The following is a 23,774-nucleotide window of genomic DNA, read 5'->3' on the forward strand; positions in this document are numbered from 1 at the left end:
CCTACCGAGTGGGCCCAGAGATACCTCTCCGTTTACACGGAGTGACAAATCCCAGTCTCGATTCGTGCCAACCCAACAGACACTTTCGGAGATACCTGTAGTGAACCTTTATAGCCACCTAGTTACGTTGTGACGTTTGGTACACCCAAAGCATTCCTACGGTATCCGGGAGTTGCACAATCTCATGGTCTAAGGAAATGATACTTGACATTAGAAAAGCTTTAGCATACGAACTACACGATCTTTGTGCTAGGCTTAGGATTGGGTCTTGTCCATCACATCATTCTCCTAATGATGTGATCCCGTTATCAACGACATCCAATGTCCATGGTCAGGAAACCGTAACCATCTATTGATCAACGAGCTAGTCAACTAGAGGCTTACTAGGGACATGGTGTTGTCTATGTATCCACACATGTATCTGAGTTTCCTATCAATACAATTCTAGCATGGATAATAAATGATTATCATGAACAATGAAATATAATATAATAATAACTAATTTATTATTGCCTCTAGGGCATATTTCCAACAGTCTCCCACTTGCACTAGAGTCAATAATCTAGTTCACATCGCCATGTGATTAACACTCATAGGTCACATCGCCATGTGACCAACATCCAAAGAGTTTACTAGACTCAATAATCTAGTTCACATCGCGATGTGATAAACACTCAAAGAGTTCTGGGGTTGATCATGTTATGCTTGTGAGAGAGGTTGTAGTCAACGGGTCTTGCCATATTCAGATCCCTATGTATTTCGTAAAACTTTATATCGTAGATGCTGCTACCACGTTCCACTTGGAGCTATTCCAAATTGTTGCTCCATTATACGTATCCGGTATCTCTACTCGGAGCTATCCGAACAGGTGTTAAACTTGCATCGACATAACTCTTTACGTTGAACTCTTTATCACCTCCATAACTGAGAAACATTTCCTTATTCCTCTAAGGATAATTTTGACCGCTATCTGGTGATCTACTCCTAGAACACCTTTGTACCCTCTTGCCAGACATGTGGCAAGGCACACATTAGGTGCGGTAGTTCAGCATGACATACCGTATAGAGCCTATGACAAGAGCATAGGGGACGACCTTCGTCCTTCTTCTTTCTTCTGCCGTGGTCAAGCTTTGAGTCTTACTCAACTTCACACCTTACAACTCAGGTAAGAACCCCTTCTTTGACTGATCTATTTTGAACTCCTTCAAAAACATGTCAAGGTGTGCGTTCTTTGAAAGTATCATCAGGCGTTTTGATCTATCTCTATAGATCTTGATGCCCAATATGTAAGCAGCTTTATCCAGGTCTTCCTTTGAAAAACACTCTTCAAACAACCGTTTATGCTTTCCAGAAATTCTACATCATTTCGAATCAACAATATGTCATCCACATATACTTATCAGAAATGTTGTAGTGCTCCCACTCACTTTCTTGTAAATACAAGTTCCTAGCAAACATTGTATAAACCTAAAAGCTTTGATCACTCCATCAAAACATATATTCTGATTCCGAGATGCTTGCTCTAGTCCATAGAAGGATTGCTGGAGCCAGCATACCTTTTAGCATCCTTAGGATCGACAAAACCTTTTATTGTATCACATACAACTTTTCTTACGAAAACTTGGTAAGAAAACTTGTTTTGACATCCATCTGTAAGATTTCATAATCGAAAAATACAGCTAATGCTAACATGATTCCGACGGACTTAAGCATCGCTACGGGTGAGAAATTCTCATCGTAGTCAACTCCTTGAACTTGTGAAAAGACTCTTTCCCACAAGTTGAGCTTCATAGACGGTAACATTACCGCCCACGTCCGTCTTCTTCTTAAAGATCCATTTATCTCAATGGCTCGCTGATCATCGGGCAAGTCCACCAAAGTCCATACTTTGTTCTGATATATGGATCCTATCTCGGATTTCATGGCTTCTAACCATTTGTCAGAATACGGGCCCACCATCGCTTCTCCGTAGCTCGTAGGTTCCTTGTTGTCTAACAACATGATATCTAAGACAAGATTACTGCACCACTCAGGAGTAGTACATATCCTTGTCGACCTACAAGGTTCGATAGCAACTTGATCCGAAGCTTCATGATCACTATCATTAACTTCCTATTCAACAGACGTAGGCACCACCGAAAACATCTTTCTGTGTTGCATCACTCTCTGGTTGAAGTAAAGGTTCGACAACCTCATCAAGTTCTATCTTCCTCCCACTCAATTCTTTTGAGAGAAACTCCTTCTCGAGAAAGGACCCGTTCTTAGCGACAGACAATTTGCCCTCGGATCTGAGATAGAAGGTATACCCAACTGTCACCCTTGGGTATCCTATGAAGATATGTTTGTCCGCTTTGGGTTCGAGCTTCTCTGGCTGAAGCCCTAAGCATCGCATCCCCAAACATTAAGAAACGACAACTTTGGTTTCTTGCCAAACTAATGTTCATATGACGTCGTCTCAACGGACTTAGATGGTGTCCTATCTAAAGTGAATGCAGCTGTCTCTAACGCATAACCTCAAAATGAAAACGGTAGATTGGTAAGAGACATCATAGATCGCATCGTATCTCATAGGGTTCGACTACGACGTCCGGACACACCATTACCTTGTGGTGTTCCAGGTGGCTTCAACTATGAAACAATTCCGTAATGTCTTAAGTGATTGCCAAACTCATAACTCAGAATATCCCCTTTTGATCAGATCGTAGGAACATGATCTTATTGTTATGATGATTCTTAACTTCACTCTGAAATCGCTTGAACTTTTCAAACGTTTCAGACTTGTGCTTCATTAAGTAAATATACCTATATCTACCCAAATCATCAGTGAAGATGAGAAAATAGCGATATCCACCGCACGCTTCAATTCTCATTGGATCACACGCATCAGCATGCATGATTTCCAACAAGTCACTTGCCCGTTTCATTGTACCTGAAAACGGGGTCTTAGTCATCCTGCCCATGAGGCATGGCTCGCATGTGTCAAGTGATTCAAAATCAAGTGACTCCAAACATCCATCAACATGGAGTTTCTTCATGCATCTTATGCCAATATGACCTAAGCGGCAGTGCCACAAGAAAGTGGTACTATCATTATTAACTCTACATCTTTTGGCGTGAACATGTGTATTACCACGACCGAGATTCAATGAACCATTCACATAGGGTGCATGACCATGAAAGGTATCATTCATGTAAACATAATAACCATTATTCTCTAACTTAAATGAATGACCGTATTGCAATGAACATGATCTAATCATATTCATGCTCAACGTAGACACCTAATAACATTTATCTAGGTTCAATACTAATCCCGAAGGCAGATGGAGCGTGCGATGGTGATCTCATCAACTTTGGAAACACTTCCAACACACATCGTCACCTCGCCCTTAGCCAGTCTCCGTTTAGTCCGTAGCTTTTGCTTCAAGTCACCAATAATAGCAACTGAACCGGTATCCAATACCCAGGTGCTACCAGGAGTACTAGTAAGGTACACATTAATAACACATATATACTTTGTTGAAGTTGCCAGCCTTCTTATCTACCATGCATTTGGGGTAATTCCGCTACCAGTGACCGTTCCCCTTACAATAGAAGCACTTAGTCTCGGGTTTGGGTTCAACCTTGGGTTCCTTCACTGGAGCGGCAACTGGTTTGCCATCCATGAAGTTTCCCTTCTAGCCCTTGCCCTTCTTGAAACCAGTGGTCTTGTTAAACCGTCAACACTTGATGCTCCTTCTTGATTTCTACCTTTTGCGGTCTTAAGCACCGCGAACAGCTCCGGGATCAACTCCATCCCTTGCATGTCATAGTTCATCACGAAGATCTAGTAGCTTAGTGATAGTGGCTAGAGAACTCTATCAATCACTATCTTATCTGGAAGTTTAACTCCCACTTGATTTAAGTGATTTGTAGCACCCAGACATTCTGAGCACATGCTCACTAGCTGTGCTATTCTCCTCCATCTTGTTGGCAAAAGAACTTGTCAGAGGTCTCATACCTCTCAACACGGGCATGAGCCTGAAATCCCAATTTCAGCTCTTGGAACATCTCATATGTTTCTATGCGTTCAAAACGTCATTGGAATCCCGATTCTAAGCCGTAAAGTATGGTGCACTAAACTTGTTGGGTAACGTAGCATAAATTCAAAATTTTCCTACGTGTCACCAAGATCTATCTATGGAGTCATCTAGCAACGAGGGAGGAGTGGATCTACATACCCTTGTAGATCGCACGCGGAAGCGTTCAAGAGAACGGGGTTGGATGGAGTCGTAACTCGTCGTGATCTCAAATCATCCGATGATCCTAGCGCCGAACGGACGGCACCTCCGCGTTCAACACACGTACGGTCAGTGACATCTCCTCCTTCTTGATCCAGCAAGGGGAAGGAGAGGTTGAGGAAGATGGCTCCAGCAGCAGCACGACGGCGTGGTGTTGATGGAGCTGCAGTACTCCGGCAGGGCTTCGCCTAAGCACTATGGAGGAGGAGGATTGTGTTGAGAGGGAGAGGGAGGCACCAAAGGCGTAGTTCAGAGGCCCTCCTTTCCCCACTATATATAGGGAGTCCAAGGGGGGGGGAGCCGGCCCTAGGAGATCCAATCTCCTAGGGGGGCGGCGGCCAAGGGGGAGTTCCCTTCCTCCCAAAGGCACCTAGGAGGTGCACTTCCCCTCTTAGGACTCTTCCCCTAGGGTTTCCCCACCCTTAGGCGCATGGGCCCTAGGGGGAAGTGGCGCCCCAGCCCACTTTGGGCTGGATCCCTTCCCACTTCAGCCCATGGGGCCCTCCGGGATAGGTGGCCCCACCCGGTGGACCCCCGGGACCCTTCCGGTGGTCCCGGTACAATACCAGTGACCCTGAAACTTGTCCTGATGGCCGAAATAGCACTTCCCATATATAATTCTTTACCTCCGGACCATTCCGAAATTCCTCGTGACGTCCGGGATCTCATACGGTACTCCGAAAAACATTCGGGTTACTGCATATACATATCCCTACAACCCTAGCGTCACCGAACCTTAAGTGTGTAGACCCTATGGGTTCGGGAACCATGTAGACATGACCGAGATGACTCTCCGGCCAATAACCAACAGCGGGATCTGGATACCCATGTTGGCTCCCACATGTTCCACGATGATCTCATCGGATGAACCATGATGTCAAGGACTTAATCAATCCCGTATGCAATTCCCTTTGTCTATCGGTACGATACTTGCCCGAGATTCGATCGTTGGTATCCCGATACCTTGTTCAATCTTGTTACCGGCAAGTCTCTTTACTCGTTCCGTAACACATCATTCCGTGATCAACTCCTTGATCAAATTGTGCACATTATGATGATGTCCTACCGAGTGGGCCCAAGATACCTCTCCGTTTACACGGAGTGACAAATCCCAGTCTCGATTCGTGCCAACCCAACAGACACTTTCGGAGATACCCGTAGTGTACCTTTATAGCCACCCAGTTACGTTGTGACGTTTGGCACACCCAAAGCACTCCTACGATATCCGGGAGTTGCACAATCTCATGGTCTAAGGAAATGATACTTGACATTAGAAAAGCTTTAGCATACGAACTACACGATCTAGTGCTATGCTTAGGATTGGGTCTTGTCCATCACATCATTCTCCTAATGATGTGATCCCGTTATCAACGACATCCAATGTCCATGGTCAGGAAACCGTAACCATCTATTGATCAACGAGCTAGTCAACTAGAGGCTTACTAGGGACATGGTGCTGTCTTTGTATCCACACATGTATCTGAGTTTCCTATCAATACAATTCTAGCATGGATAATAAACGATTATCATGAACAAGGAAATATAATAATAACTAATTTATTATTGCCTCTAGGGCATATTTCCAACAGTCTCCCACTTGCACTAGAGTCAATAATCCAGTTCACATCGATATGTGATTAACACTCAAGGTCACATCCCCATGTGACTAACACCCAAAGAGTTTACTAGAGTTAATAATCTAGTTCACATTACCATGTGATTAACACTCGATGAGTTCTGGGTTTGATCATGTTATGCTTGTGAGAGATGTTATAGTCAACGGGTCTGAATCTTTCAGATCCGTATGTACTTCGCAAATCTCTATGTCATCTTGTAGATGCAGCTACTACGCTATATTTGGAGCCATTTCAAATAACTGTTCTACATGGAGCTATTCTAAATTGTTGCTCCATTATACGTATCCGGTATCTCTACTCAGAGCTATCCGGATAGGTGTTAAGCTTGCATCGACGTAACTCTTTACGTCGAACTCTTTATCACCTCCATAATCGAGAAAATTCCTTAGTCCACTAGTTACTAAGGATAACTTTGACCGCTGTCCTGTGATCCATTCTTAGATCACTCTTGTACCCCTTGACTTACTCATGGCAAGGCACATTTCAGGTGCGGTACACAGCATAGCATACTGTAGAGCCTATGTCTTAAGCATAGGGGACGACCTTCGTCCTTTTTCTCTATTCTGCCGTGGTCGAGCTTTAAGTCTTAACTTCATACCTTACAACTCAGGCAAGAACTCCTTCTTTGATTGATCCATCTTGAACACCTTCAAGATCATGTCAAGGTATGTGCTCATTTGAAAGTACCATTAAGCGTTTTGATCTATCCTTATAGATATTGATGCTCAATGTTCAAGTAGCTTAATCCAGGCTTTCCATTGAAAAACACTTTCCAAATAACCCTATATGCTTTCCAGAAATTCTACGTCATTTCTGATCAACAATATGTCAACAACATATATTTATCAGAAATTCTATAGTGCTCCCACTCACCTTTTTGGAAATACAAGTTTCTCATAAACTTTGTATAAACCCAAAATCTTTGATCATCATCAAAGCATACATTCCAACTCCGAGATGCTTACTCCAGTCCTTAGAAGGATTGCTGGAGCTTTACATACTTATTAGCATCTTTCAAGATTGACAAAACCTTCCGGTTGTATCACATACAACCTTTCCTCAAGAAAATCGTCGAGGAAACAATGTTTTGACATCCTATCTGCAAGATTTCATAAATAATGCAGTAATCGCTAATATAATTCCAACAGACTCTTAGCATCGCTACGAGTGAGAAAGTCTCATCGCAGTCAACTCCTTGAACTTGTCGGAAAACATCTTAACGACAAGTCGAGCTTTCTTAATGGCGACATTTACCATCATTGTCCGTCTTCCTTTTAAAATCCATCTGCACTCAACAGCCTTACGACCATCGAGTTGTTCTGCCAAAGTCTACACTTTGTTTCCATACATGGATCCTCTCTCGGATTTTATGGCCTCGAGCCATTTATCGGAATCCGGGCCCACCATCGCTTCTCCATAGCTCGTAGGTTCATTGTTGTCTAGCAACATGACTTCCAAGACAGGATTACGTACCACTCTGAAGTAGTACACATCCTTGTCATCCCACGAGGTTTGGTAGTGACTTGATCTGAAGTTTCATGATCACTATCATAAGCTTCCACTTCAATTGGTGTAGGTGCCACAGGAACAACTCCCTGTGCCCTGTCACACACTAGTTGAAGAGACGGTTCAATAACCTCATCAAGTCTCCACCATCCTCCCACTCAATTCTTTTGAGAGAAACTTTTCCTCGAGAAAGGACCCGATTCTAGAAACAATCCCTTATTGCTTTCGGATCTGAGACAGGAGGTATACCCAATTGTTTTGGGTGTCCTATGAAGATGCATTTATCCGCTTTGGGTTCGGCTTATCAGCCTGAAACTTTTCACATAAGCGTCGCAGCCCTAAACTTTTAAGAAATGACAGCTTAGGTTTCTCTAAACCATAGTTCATACGGTGTCATCTCATCGGAATTATGTGGTGCCCTACTTAAGGTGAATGTGGTTGTCTCTAATGCCTAACCCATAAACTATTGTGGTAATTCGATAAGAGACATCATGGTATGCATCATATCCAATAGGGTGCAGTTATGATGTTCGGACACACCATCACACTATGGTGTTCCAGGTTGTATCAGTTGTGAAACAATTTCCACAATGCCTTACATTTGTGCCAAACTCGTAATTCAGATATTCATCTCTATGATCATATCATAGATCTTCTATCCTATTGTCACGACGATCTTTCAACTTCACCCTGAAATTACTTGAACCTTTCAATAATTTAGACTCGTGATTCATCAAGTAAATATACTCAACATCTACTCAAATCATATGTGAAGTAAGAACATAACGATATCCACTACATGCCTCAGCACTCATTGGACTGCACACATCAAAATGTATTACTTCCAACAAGTTGCTTTCTAGTTCCATTTTACTGAAAACGAGGCTTTCAGTCATCTTGCCCATGTGGTATGATTTGCATGTCTCAAGTGATTCAAAATCAAGTGAGTCCAAACGGTCCATTTGCATGGAGTTTCTTCATGCATATACACCAATAGACATGGTTCGCATGCCTCAAACTTTTCAAAAACGAGTGAGCCCAAAGATCCATCAACATGGAGCTTCTTCATGCGTTTTATACCGATATGACTTATGTGGCAGTGCCACAAGTAGGTGGTACTATCATTACTATCTTATATCTTTTGGCATGAACATGTGTATCACTATGATCGAGATTCAATGAACCATTCATTTTAGGTGCAAGACCATTGAAGGTATTATTCAAATAAACAGAGTAACCGTTATTATCCTTAAATGAATAACTGTATCAAGATAGACATAATCCAATCATGTCTATGCTCAATGCAAACACCAATCTCGATGGTAGAGGGAGCGTGCGATGCTTGATCATATCAACATTGGAAACACTTCCAATACATATCGTCAGCTCACCTTTAGCTAGTCTCCGTTTATTCCGTAGCTTTTATTTCGAGTTACTAACACTTAGCAACCGAACCGGTATCTAATACCCTGGTGCTACTAGGAGTACTAGTAAAGTACACATCAACATAATGTATATCCAATATACTTCTATCGACCTTGCCAGCCTTCTAATCTACCAAGTATCTAGGGTAATTCTGCTCCAGTGGCTGTTCCCCTTATTACAGAAGCACTTAGTCTCGGGTTCGGGTTCAACCTTGGGTTTCTTCACTAGAGCAACAGCTAATTTGTCATTTCATGAAGCATCCCTTTTTGCCCTTGCCCTTCTTGAAACTAGTGGTTTCACCAACCATCAACAATTGATGCTCCTCCTTGATTTCTACTTTTGTGGTGTCAAACATCGTGAATATCTCAAGGATCATCATATATGTCCCTGATATATTATAGTTCATCACGAAGCTTTAGCAGCTTGGTGGTAATGACTTCGGAGAAACATCACTATCTCATCTGGAAGATCAACTCCCACTTGATTCAAGCGATTGTTGTACTCAGACAATCTGAGCACAAGTTCAACAATTGAGCTTTTCTCCCTAAGTTTGCAGGCTAAGAAAATCATCGGAGGTCTTATACCTCTTGACGTGGGCACGAGCCTGAAATCCCAATTTCAGCCCTCGAAACATCTCATATGTTTCGCGACGTTTCAAAACGTCTTTGGTGCCTCAATTCTAAACCATTTAGCATTACGCACTGAACTATCATGTAGTCATCAAAACGTGTATGTCAGATGTTCGCAACATCCACAGACGACGTTCGAGGTTCAGCACACTGAGCGGTGCATTAAGGACATAAGCCTTCTATGAAGCAATGAGGACAATCCTCAGTTTACGGACCTAGTCCGCATAATTGCTACTATCAACTTTCAACTAAATTTTCTCCAGGAACATATCTAAACAGTAGAACTAAAGCACGAGCTACGACATAATTTGCGAAGACCTTTTGACTATGTTCAGGATAATTAAGTTCATCTTATGAACTCCCACTCAGATAGACATCCCTCTAGTCATCTAAGTGATTACATGATCCGAGTCAACTAGGCCGTGTCCGATCATCACGTGAGACGGACTAGTCAACATCGGTGAACATCTTCATGTTGATCGTATCTGCCATACGACTCATGCTCGACCTTTCGGTCTCTTGTGTTCCGAGGCCATGTCTGTACATGCTAGGCTCGTCAAGTCAACCTAAGTGTTTTGCGTGTGTAAATCTGGCTTACACCCGTTGTATGTGAACGTAAGAATCTATCACACCCGATCATCACGTGGTGCTTCGAAACGACGAACTTTCGCAACGGTGCACAGTTAGGGGGAACACTTTCTTGAAATTTTAATGAGGGATCATCTTATTTACTACCGTCGTTCTAAGCAAACAAGATGCAAAAACATGATAAACATCACATGCAATCAAATAGTGACATGATATGGCCAATATCATATTGCTCCTTTTGATCTCCATCTTCGGGGCTCTATGATCATCAACGTCACCGGCATGACACCATGATCTCCATCATCATGATCTCCATCATCGTGTCTTCTTGAAGTTGTCTCGTCATCTATTACTTCTACTACTATGGCTAACGCTTTAGCAATAAAGTAAAGTAATTACATGACGTTTAAGTTGACACGCAGGTCATAAATAAATAAAGACAACTCCTATGGCTCCTGCCGGTTGTCATACTCATCGACATGCAAGTCGTGATTCCTATTACAAGAACATGATCAATCTCATACATCACATATATCATTCATCACATCCTTTTGGCCATATCACATCACATAGCATACCCTGCAAAAACAAGTTAGACGTCCTCTAATTGTTGTTTGCATGTTTTATGTGGCTGCTATGGGTTTCTAGCAAGAATGTTTCTTACCTACGCAAAAACCACAACATGATATGCCAATTGCTATTTACCCTTCATAAGGACCCTTTTCATCGAATCCGATCCGACTAAAATGGGAGAGACAGACACCCGCCAGCCACCTAATGCAACTGGTGCATGTCAGTCGGTGGAACCGGTCTCACGTAAGCGTACGTGTAAGGTTGGTCCGGGCCGCTTCATCCCACGATGCCGCCGAATCAAGATAAGACTAGTAATGGCAAGCATATTGAACAAAATCAACGCCCACAACTATTTTGTGTTCTACTCGTGCATAGAAACTACGCATAGACCTAGCTCATGATGCCATTGTTGGGGAACGTAGCATAAATTCAAAATTTTCCTACGTGTCACCAAGATCTATCTATGGAGTCATCTAGCAATGAGGGAGGAGTGGATCTACATACCCTTGTAGATCGCGCGCGGAAGCGTTCAAGAGAACGGGGTTGATGGAGTCGTACTCGTCGTGATCCAAATCACCGATGATCCTAGCGCCGAACGGACGGCACCTCCGCGTTCAACACACATACGGAGCAGCGACGTCTCCTCCTTCTTGATCCAGCAAGGGGGAAGGAGAGGTTGAGGAAGATGGCTCCAACAGCAGCACGACGGCGTGGTGGTGATGGAGCTGCAGTACTCCGGCAGGGCTTCGCTAAGCTCTATGGAGGAGGAGGAGGTGTTGGAGAGGGAGAGGGAGGCACCAAGGCGCGTGGTGAGATGGCCTCCTTCCCTCACTATATATAGGGAGGCCAAGGGGGGGCGCCGGCCCTAGGAGATCCAATCTCCTAGGGGGCCGACGGCCAAGGGAGGAGTCCCTCCCCCCCAAGGCACCTAGGGGTGCCTTCCCCTCTTAGGACTCTTCCCCTAGGGTTTCCCCACCCTTAGGTGCATGGGCCCTAGGGGGAAGTGGCGCCCAACCCACTTTGGGCTGGATCCCTTCCCACTTCAGCCCATGGGGCCCTCCGGGATAGGTGGCCCCACCCGGTGGACCCCCGGGACCCTTCCGGTGGTCCCGGTACAATACCGGTGACCCCGAAACTTGTCCCGATGGCCGAAATAGCACTTCCTATATATAATTCTTTACCTCCGGACCATTCCGAAATTCCTCGTGACGTCTGGGATCTCATACCGGACTCCGAAAAACATTCGGGTTACTGCATATACATATCCCTACAACCCTAGCGTCACCGAACCTTAAGTGTGTAGACCCTACGGGTTCGGGAACCATGTAGACATGACCGAGATGACTCTCCGGCCAATAACCAACAGCGGGATCTGGATACCCATGTTGGCTCCCACATGTTCCACGATGATCTCATCGGATGAACCACGATGTCGAGGACTTAATCAATCCCGTATGCAATTCCCTTTGTCTATCGGTACGATACTTGCCCGAGATTCGATCGTTGGTATCCCGATACCTTGTTCAATCTCGTTACCGGCAAGTCTCTTTACTCGTTTCGTAACACATCATTCCGTGATCAACTCCTTGATCACATTGTGCACATTATGATGATGTCCTACCGAGTGGGCCCAGAGATACCTCTCCGTTCACATGGAGTGACAAACCCCAGTCTCGATTCGTGCCAACCCAACAGACACTTTCGGAGATACCCGTAGTGTACCTTTATAGCCACCCAGTTACGTTGTGACGTTTTGCACACCCAAAGCACTCCTACGGTATCCGGGAGTTGCACAATCTCATGGTCTAAGGAAATGATACTTGACATTAGAAAAGCTTTAGCATACGAACTACACGATCTAGTGCTATGCTTAGGATTGGGTCTTGTCCATCACATCATTCTCCTAATGATGTGATCCCGTTATCAACGACATCCAATGTCCATGGTCAGGAAACCGTAACCATCTATTGATCAACAAGCTAGTCAACTAGAGGCTTACTAGGGACTGGTGTTGTCTATGTATCCACACATGTATCTGAGTTTCCTATCAATACAATTCTAGCATGGATAATAAACGATTATCATGAACAAGGAAATATAATAATAACTAATTTATTATTGCCTCTAGGGCATATTTCCAACAAGCGCCGCCTGGACAACTCCGCCCCCACAACCCTCGTGCTCGTCTCCCTCTCCTTCTCTCGCGCCACCGCCATGCCGTGGTCTGCCGCCCTCCAGCCGCGGGACAGTGCTGCCTCCCACCTACCGCCGAGCGTCGCCCCTCCTCTGCCATGGCCTTCTCCTTCAGCGCGCGCCTCTGCCTCCCGCGACCATGGACGTGCACGTGTCCACTCGACCCCGTTGCCTCCGTCTACATCATCGTGCCGCCCATGCTCCTCCTCACCGGTCAACAGCAACAGAGTACCCCGTGCCCTGCCAACTCCCAGCACCACCCCATCGATCCTGCGCTCGGATTCGTGCCGCCCCTCGCCGTCCTCACCCATCTCCGGCCAAACCCGACGCCCATGGACCGGATCCGCCCTTCCCCGTTGTCTCTCCATCTCACCGGAGTCCCAGCGCTGCCGCCGCGAGTACCCAGCGCCGCCTGCTATTGCCGTTCTGCTCGGGAACGAGCGAGCGAGCCTGGCGCACCTACAGCGGCTCCATGGATCGCTCGCCCGGCGCGTGGGCCGTGCCCTTCCCCCTGCATAAGCAGCCTTCGTGCCCCTTTTTTTGCTTTGACTTCCTGCCCGAGTTTCGTTTCCGTCATGAACGTGGGGGAGCAGCTGAATGATATGTCCATTTCGTATCATGCTTTTATATCGATATTTATTGCATTGTTGGCTGTTACTACACATTATCACAATACTTATGCATATTCTCTCTTATTTTATAAGGTTTACATAAAGAGGGAGAATGCCGGCAGCTGGGATTTTGGGCTGGAAAAGGAACAAATATTATAGACCTATTCTGCACAGCTCCAAAAGTCCTGAAACTTCACGAAAGTCATTTTCAGAATATATAAAAAATACTGAGCACAAGAAGTTCCGGAGGGGGGCACACCCTGCCCACGAGGGTGGGGGGCGTGCCCTGATACGTCTTCAACGTATCTATAATTTATGAAGTATTCATGTTATTATATTATCAACCTTGGATGTTTTATATGCATTTATATGCTATTTTATATGGTTTTTGGGACTAGCCTATTAACCTAGAGCCCAGTGCTAGTTTCTGTTTTTTCCTTGTTTTTGAGTTTTACAGAAAAGGAATATCAAACGGAGTCCAATTGACGTGCCAATTTTGGACGATTTTTTATGGACCAAAAGAAGACCCCGGAGTAAAAGAGTTGGGCCAGAAGAGTCCCGGGTTGTCCACGAGGGTGGGGGGCGCGCCCACCCCCTAGGCGTGGGCCCCTGCCTCGTGGACGCCTCGGGCACCTCCTTGACGTGAGACCAACGCCAAAAATTCCTATAAATACAGAAACCTCGGAAAATTAACCTAGATCGGGAGTTCCGCCGCCAGAAGCCTCCGTAGCCACCAAAAACCAAGCTAGGCCCTCTCTGGCACCCTGTCGGAGGGGGGTGTCATCACCGGAGGGCATGGAGGAGGATCCCGGAGGGGCCATCATCACCATGAAGGCCAAGGACCAGAGGGAGAACCTCTCCCCATCTAGGGGGAGGCCATGGAGGAGGAAGCGCAAGGGGGAGAACCTCTCCTCCTCTCTCTCGGTGGCATCGGAGTGCCATCGGGAGGGGAATCATCGCCGCGGTGATCTTCTTCATCAACATCACCATCATCATCATCATCACCCTCATCTCTTTTACGCGGTCCACTCTCTCGCACCCCGCTGTAATCCCTACTTGAACATGGTGCTTTATGCCACATATTACGATCCAATGATGTGTTGCCATCCTATGATGTTTTGAGTAGATATATTTTGTCTTTGGGGTTATTGATGATCTAGATTGGTATGAGTTGTATGTTTTACTTTGATGCTGTCCTATGGTGCCCTCCGCGTCGCGCAAGCGTGAGGGGTTCCCGCTGTAGGGTGTTGCAATACGTTCATGATTCGCTTATAGTGGGTTGTTGAGTGACTGAAACACAAACCCGAGTAAGGGGGTTGTTGCGTATGGGAATAAAGAGGACTTGATGCTTTAATGCTATGGTTGGGTTTTACCTTAACGATCTTTAGTAGTTGCAGATGCTTGCTAGAGTTCCAATCATAAGTGCATATGATCCAAGTAGAGAAAGTATGTTAGCTTATGCCTCTCCCTCATATGAAACTGCAATAGTGATTACCGGTCTTGTTAATGATTGCCTAGGACAATTCCACACACCGATCCACCATTATTCCACACTCGCTATTTATAATATTTAGTAATATATTCTAACTTCATGATAACATCACCTACTTTTATATTTTAGCTCTCCGATATCATACAAAGTTATCCTCTTCATACCCACAACCTAGTTTTATTTCTCTTTGCTAGTTGGAAGCAAATGTTTGGTGTATGTAGAGTCGTATCAGTGGAAGATAGGGCTTGAGAGAATATTGATCTTACCTTTAGCTCCTTGTGGGTTCGACACTCCATACTTATCACTTCCACCTTTGAAAATTGCTACGATGATTCCTTGCACTTGGGGATTATCACGCCCTACCCCCTAGGCGCGCCCCCTGCCTCGTGGGCCCCCTGGTGGCCCTCTGATGCCCATCTTCTGCTATATGGAGTCTTTCGATGAGGAAAAAAATCGTAAGCCAGCTTTCGGGACGAGACTCCGCCGCCAAGAGGCGGAACCTTGGCGGAACCAATCTAAGGCTCCGGCGGAGGTGTTCTACCGGGGAAACTTCCCTCCGGGAGGCGGAAATCATCGCCATCGTCATCACCAACGATCCTCTCATCGGGAGGGGGTCAATCTCCATCAACATCTTCACCAACACCATCTCTTCTCAAATCCTAGTTCATCTCTTGTATCCAATTCTTGTCTCTAAGTCTGGGATTGGTACCTGTGGGTTGCTAGTAGTGTTGATTACTCCTTGTAGTTTATGCTAGTTGGTTTATTTGGTGGAAGATCATATGTTCAGATCCTATATGCATATTAATACCCCTCTGATTATGAAAATGAATATGCTTTGTGAGTAGTTATGTTTGTTCCTGATGACATGGGAGAAGTCTTGCTATTAGTAGTCATGTGAATTTGGTATTCGTTCGATATTTTGATGAGATGTATATTGTCTTTCCTCTAGTGGTGTTATGTGAACGTCGACTACATAATACTTCACCATTATTTGGGTCTAGAGGAAGGAATTGGGAATTAATAAGTAGATGATGGGTTGCTAGAGTGACAGAAGCTTAAACCCTAGTTTATGCATTGCTTCGTAAGTGTAACATCCCAAATTTTCAATTTGGAATGTTATACACTAGATCATCATTGCATATCATATTTTATTTCATTTTGGTTGATCCTAGAAAATCTACGCAACTCAAGGACCCTCAGAGAGAGTTGGGGATTTCGTTATTTTCATATTTGAGTTTTTCTCAAATTTTGAAAATAGGATCATTTGATTTTATTTATTTTATCTTCAATTATTTCTATTATAAAAATATGAGAGAGGGAATAAGATGACTTTCCCAAAATAAAGAAATATTGAGGATTTAATAAAAAATCAAATAAGATTTTATTTTGGTTTTATTTGCTATTTTATTTGAATTTAGGAAAAATGCGCGTTTTTCAAAATTGCATTTAGGCCCCAAATAAATGTTCATCCTGTGCGGCTTGATTTTAGAAGCCGGCGAAAATTTATTTCGGGATTTTTGGAGTCCGTTTAGTATTCCTTTTGTTTTTTTCTGAGCGTAATTATTTAAAAAAAAGTCCGAACCGACTCTGGGCCGTAACCGGCCAGGACTCCGCCTGGCCGGGCCTTTTTATAGCGCCGCCGAGGCCTGAGGCCAGCCCAGCCGCGCCCCGCCCCAAACCCTAACCCTAGAGCGCCGCCGCCGCCGCCCCGCGCCGCCACCGCACCGCCTCGCCGCGCCGCCGCCGGATCCGCCGGTTTTTCTCGCCGCCGTTTTTTTAGAAAACCGATCGATTTTCCGTCGGTTTTGTTCGGTTTTTTTAGATTTGGTTTTTTTAAATAGATCGGGTTTTTCCGCTTTATTTAATTAGCGAGCGTTCGCCTGTTCATTCGTTTTAACGAACGTTCGTCGTTTTTCTTTTTCTCAGATTAAATCCGCGATTTTTCTGATCGCGATTCCTGATCCGATTTTCGTTTTAGTCTAACTTTTCGCTCGTTTATCGGAATCAGGCGATTCAAGCGCCTGGAGTTTCGTCTCGAAACCCTCTTTTCGTTTAACCAACTCAAACCAGTTTTTGCCACAGTAAAAATTGCCCTAGATCCAGAATAGTAAACGAAGCCTGTTTCTTTTGTCGTTTGTCTTTCGTTGCTTCGGATTTGATTCTTTTTGCCAACCGGAGTTCTTAAGTTGAACTTTCTGGTTAGATCTCTTATTTGAGTTTTACATGTGCATTAGTTGAGTGCTTATTGTATGCTTGTTTGTTTGCGATAGAGTACCCGGAGTGCGCCGCTTGCTACTTCGAATCGCTAGGTTTTGCGGATCATCAGCAAGGCAAGTAACACTTTGATCATACTTCCAACTACCTAGTTTTTATTGCATTAGATCAACCCTCACACATTGCATGATTAGGATCTAATTAAATTGTGAGTTTGGGAAGTAGTGGAGGTAGAACCTATTACCTGTTTATTATCAAACCTTGGGAGTTACTTCTACGTTTGCTTATTATGCCATGCTATGCTAGTAGACGTGGATTGGGTAAGTGTATCCATGACGGATGTGAGATTGTTAATTTAATGGTTTATCTAAGGTGGCAACTTAAACACACATCTGGGTGGATTAAGGCACCTGGGTATTCCAGTGATTGCCTGTTTTTCTTTTGGACCGCCACCCAGGCTCAAAGGGATCATGAGATTATTCATGCTAGAAACTTCCGTGTGCAGCCACAAGCTACTATGGGCTCTAGCATAGTTGAGTAGGTTGTGCAAAGTCTTACAGTGGTAGACTAGCAGATGTAGGGGAAAGTAGGTGTAACGGTCTACCCGATCGTAAGGTGCTAGCGCTTCTAAAAGACTATGTCTCGGTCATTCGTTTCTCAAACACCATGTAGTGCGAGAAATCTAACGGAGGCGATCGAGTCTTGTGGGGAAAAGTGCGCAAACCTCTACAGAGTGTATAAAAAAATCATGATTAGCTGTGTCCCCGGTTATGGACATCTTGAGTATCTAGTACTTGGATTATCATGTGAATCTCATCATGTTACTCTAAAATTTATTTGTTGGGTTTTGTTTAATGATGATGCTTAATTGGGATTGAGAATGCTTTCAACCATTCTCAATGTTTAACAACTACCACGATAGTTAAATAAAATTTATTCCTTTGCAGTAGGTAAAAATTGGCTTTACGCAAAACTATAACCATAGAGCTTTCCACCAGCCAAATATGCATATAGTATAGCCTTATTCTTTCATTGCTCTCTATGTGTTACATTGCCAACATATTCCATGTGCTGACCCGTTTCGGGCTGCAACGTTAATGTTGCAGACTTTTCAGACGACGATTAAGGTGCTTTTAGGTCGTGGTTCTATACTCAGTGATGCCGTTGGAGTTGATGGACTCACTTATCTTCCAAGCCTTCCGCTGTTATCGTTATTAGATGACCTTAAGCCATATTTATGTAATAAGTTCTCTTTTGAGACACTCGATGTAATAAGTGTGTGATTGCTACTCTGTTATAAATCCTTCAAGTACTGTGTGGTGTCAGCATTACTGATCCAGGGATAACACCTGAGCACAGAGATTGGACCGTCTGAGGTCTGGTCGCTACAAGATGGTATCAGAGCACACACTGACTGTAGGACACGGCCACTAAGCTAAAAGACCTAGACCACTACTCACTCTCTTCTCATTCTGACTTCTCATCTTTTCTACTCTTTTAGGATGGCAGATGCAAGGAACAAGTTCACGCAACCGGACGAAGATACACCCTTTGGATGACACTTGAAGGAAGTCGCTAGATATCTGAACATAGGAGTACCAAGCTTCACAGGAACCTACAACGCCACTCTACCTGAAGAAGAGCACTGGATGATTCAAGTTCAAGTTCCAGGAAGGACGTTCATGCCAGTCACTGAGCCCATAGAGTTTTCTTTTGATGCACCAACTTGGAGTCTAGGAAAGAGCATGGCAGCTCACATCGCCATGGGACGCATTGGAGAAGTTTACCGCAATGATCTCAAGGATACTATCTACCAGATTTGTGGGCGCCGAGATGAGCACTGGGAGATGATCAACACCAGGAAGGATAGATCAGTTGTAGCTTTTATCCACGAGTTAAACCAACACATTCGACGTCAGGAGAACCAGATGTGCGCCGACATGATAGATCTGAAGAAGGCAAGGACAAGAATCAAGGAACTGGAGGAAGAACTCAAGGCTACACGTGAAGATTATGAAGAGGAAATCGAAGTATTAGTGGAGAAGAATGACGATCTGATCAAGAAGATTGGAATATTTATGGGAGGCCCTACACCAGTAGAGGAAGACGAAGAACCCAAGGAGATTCGCCCGAAAGACTACATCATCATCGACGACACCGACTCGGATCCAGATGATAGTGATGATGACTATGTTGATGAAGCTGAAGCAGATATCATGGAGTCTGCAACCGAAGAGTATTTCTAGTAGACCACCCCATCAGTAGTAGTAGTCCACCATGTAAATATAGTAGTCCGAGCACTTTTGCGATAGTTAGATCGATTGTATGCCCTTGTTTGATTGAGTGAATGAAGTGAATTGTTTGATTTTGCCTCATGTGCATATGGGTAGTGTTTTCTCTTTAGACCCCCTCTATTCTTAAATCTCATCTTTTCTAAACCCTCATATGCCTCCGAGATGTGACCCTGGATTTACCTTCCCACCGGAGCTCACTCAGTTGATCCAGCAGCAGAACACATTGATGAAGTTGCTAGTCCAGAATCAGAATCAGGGGAACAACAACAACAACAACCCACCACCACCACCTGTTGATCACTTAGCCCATTTTCTTAGGCTGAATCCGCCGGTGTTTTCCAGTAGCACCGAGCCGATAGTAGCAGATGATTGGCTCCGCAAGACAGCTAGAGAGTTGACCACGGCAGGATGCACAGATGCGGAAAAGGTGAAGTTTGCCGCACATCAGCTGGAAGGACCCGCAGCATCATGGTGGGAGAATTTCACAGTCACTTTCCCTGTCGACACGGTCACGTGGGATCAGTTTCAGCAAGCTTTTCATACTGCCCATGTTTCAGCAGGAGCTATGGCCATGAAGAAGCGAGAGTTTTGCAACTTGCGCCAAGGAGGACGGACAGTTGGCCAGTATGTGGAGGACTTTAGTAAGTTAGCACGTTATGCCCCAGATGACGTTGCTACGGATGCAGCTAAGTAGGAGAAGTTTCTGGAAGGACTGAATGATGAGTTGAGCATGCAGTTGATGGTAGCAACCTTCAACAACTACCAGGAGTTGGTAGATCATGCTCTCATGATTGAAGGGAAGCAGCAGCAGATTGAGAATCGCAAGAGGAAGTATGAACAAGGGAAGTACAATTCAGGAGCTCAACACAAGCCACGTTTTACCCCTAGATCGGGAGGACATTTTCAGCATACCCATGGAGGAGGTAGCTCGCACAACCACAATGGCACCAAGAATGGTAATGGGAATGGAGGAAGCAACGGCCAGAACCGCACCAACCCATCAACCCCAGGCAAGAGAGACCTGAGCCAAGTCACTTGTTTCAAGTACCAAAAGACCGGACATTATGCCAATGAATGTCCTGAATCACAAAATGGTAATGGCAATGGAAGCTCTGGAAAGAAGCCGAACCCTTTCAACAGGGGACAGGTGAACCACGTTAACGTGGAGGAGGTTGAAGAGCAGACGGATGCAGTAATCGGTAAGTTTTTGGTTAAGTCATTTACTGCCCTCGTTCTTTTCGATACTGGTGCATCACATTCATACATATCAAGGGGATTTGTGGATAAGTATAACTGAGGGAGTCCTGGATTAGGGGGTGTCCAGATGGCCGGACTATACCTTCAGCCGGACTCCTGGACTATGAAGATACAAGATTGAAGACTTCGTCCCGTGTTCGGAAGGGACTTTCCTTGGCATGGAAGGCAAGCTTGGCGATACGGATATGTAGATCTCCTACCATTGTAACCGACTTTGTGTAACCCTAACCCTCTCCGGTGTCTATATAAACCGGAGGGTTTTAGTCCGTAGGACGACATACACAACAACAATCATACCATAGGCTAGCTTCTAGGGTTTAGCCTCTCCGATCTCGTGGTAGATCTTATCTTGTACTACCCATATCATCAATATTAATCAAGCAGGACGTAGGGTTTTACCTCCATCGAGAGGGCCCGAACCTGGGTAAAACTTCGTGTCCATTGCCTCCTGTTACCATCCGGCCTAGACGCACAGTTCGGGACCCCCTACCCGAGATCCGCCGGTTTTGACAATGACATTAGTGCTTTCATTGAGAGTTCCTCTGTGTCGTCGCCGTCAGGCTTGATGGCTCCTACAATCATCAATGGCGATGCAGTCCAGGGTGAGACCTTCCTCCCCGGACAGATCTTCGTATTCGGCGGCTTCGCACTGCGGGCCAATTCACTTGGCCATCTGGAACAGATCGAAAGCTATGCCCCTGGCCGTCAGGTCAGATTTAGAAGTTTAAACTACACGGCTGACATCCGCAGGGACTTGATCTTCGACGGATTCGAGCCACTGCCGAGCGCGCCGCACTGTCACGACGGGCATGATCTAGCTCTGCCACCGAACAGTGCCCTGGAGGCCGCACCCGCATCGGCTTCGACCCTTAATTCGGAGCCAACTACGCGGATCGAGGATGGGTGGTTGGACGCCGCCTCGGGGGCTGCGATCCCAACAGCGATCGAGCCGAACACCAGCCCTGCACTCTGCGAGACTCGTGACTCCAAGGAGCCGGACTCCGAACCCTCCACGCCCCTGCTGATCGAATCCGATTGGGCGCCGATCATGGAGTTTACTACCACGGACATCTTTCAGCACTCGCCTTTCGGCGATATTCTGAAGACACTGAAGTCTCTCTCTTTATCAGGAGAGCCCTGGCCGGACTACGGTTAGCAAGGTTGGGATTCGGATGATGAAGAAATTCAAAGCCCACCCACCACCCACTTTGTAGCCACTGTCGACGACTTAACCGGCATGCTCGACTTCGACTCCGAAGACATCGACGGTATGGACGCCGATGAAGGAGACGAAGAAGAACCAGCGCCTATCAGGCCCTGGAAAGCCACCTCATCATATGACATATACATGGTGGACACCCCAAAAGAAGAAGATGGCGATGGGACAGCGGAGGATGACCCCTCCAAGAAACAGCCTAAGCGTCGGCGTCAGCGGTGCCGCTCAAAATCCCGCCAAGACAAATACGGTGATTCCAGCACGGGAGGTAATAATACTCCGGAAAGTGCCGAAGAAAACCCCCTCCAGCAAGAATTAGCACAGGAGGATGGAGAAACCAGCCCTCATGAGAGAGCGGCAGACAGAGAGGTCGAGGACGATAATTATATGCCTCCCTCCGAAGACGAGGCAAGCCTCGACGACGACGAATTCGTCGTGCCAGAGGATCCCGTCGAGCAAGAGCGTTTTCAACGCAGGCTTATGGCCACGGCAAGAAGCCTCAAGAAAAAACAGCAACATCTCAGAGCTGATCAAGATTTGCTAGTCGACAGATGGACTGAAGTCCTTGCGGCCGAAGAGCATAAACTCGAACGCCCCTCCAAGAGCTACCCAAAGCGCAGGTTGCTACCCCGATTAGAGGAGGAAGCACTTGATGCGGCCGACCGGCCACCTCGTGGCCGCGACAGAGAGGCCTCTCGGCCCTCCACTCAAGCTGCACCCCGTACCAAGGCACGGGAATATGCGCCGGACTTACGAGATATGTTGGAGGACAAGGCAAGGCAAACAAGATCGATCTACGGATCGCGTGGGCACCCCACGGCTCGAGACGGTAACCGTCACGCCGGTCACAAATTTGGCACGGCCGAACACAGTAGACAAAGCTCATTGGAGCTACGTCATGATATAGCCCAGTACAGAGGGGCCGCACACCCACTATGCTTCACAGACGAAATAATGGATCATCAAATCCCCGAGGGTTTCAAACCCATAAATATCGAATCATATGATGGCACAACAGATCCTGCGGTATGGATCGAGGATTATCTCCTTCATATCCACATGGCCCGCGGCGATGATTTCCACGCCATCAAATACCTCCCACTTAAGCTTAAAGGACCAGCTCGGCATTGGCTTAACAACTTACCAACAGGATCAATCAGTTGTTGGGAGGACCTGGAAGCTGCATTCCTCGACAATTTCCAGGGCACTTATGTGCGACCCCCAAATGTCGATGACCTAAGTCACGTAATTCAGCAGCCAGAGGAATCGGCCAGGCAATTCTGGACACGGTTCCTAACAAAGAAAAATCAAATAGTCGACTGTCCGGACGCTGAGGCCCTAGCAGCCTTCAAGCACAATATCCGTGATGAGTGGCTTGCCCGGCACCTTGGACAGGAAAAGCCGAAGTCTATGGCAGCACTCACGACACTCATGACCCGCTTTTGCGCGGGAGAAGACAGTTGGCTTGCTCGTAGCAACAATATGACCAAGAACCCTGGTAATTCGGATACCAGGGACAGTAGTGGCAGGTCGCGTCGCAACAAGCAGAAGCGCCGCATTAACGGCGACAATGCTGAGGATACGACAGTTAATGCCGGATTCAGAGGCTCTAAATCCGGTCAGCGAAAAAAGCCATTCAAAAGGAATCCTAGGGGCCTGTCCAGTTTGGACTGAATACTCGACCGCTTGTGCCAGATACATGGCACCCCCGAAAAGCCGGCCAATCACACCAACAGGGATTGTTGGGTGTTCAAGCAGGCAGGCAAGTTAAATGCCGAAAATGAAGACAAGGGGCTGCATAGCGATGATGACGAGGAGCCCCGGCCGCCGAACAATAGTGGACAGAAGGGTTTTCCCTC

This window comes from Triticum urartu, chromosome 3 (assembly GCF_003073215.2).
Source record: "Triticum urartu cultivar G1812 chromosome 3, Tu2.1, whole genome shotgun sequence".
Lineage (NCBI taxonomy): Eukaryota > Viridiplantae > Streptophyta > Magnoliopsida > Poales > Poaceae > Triticum > Triticum urartu.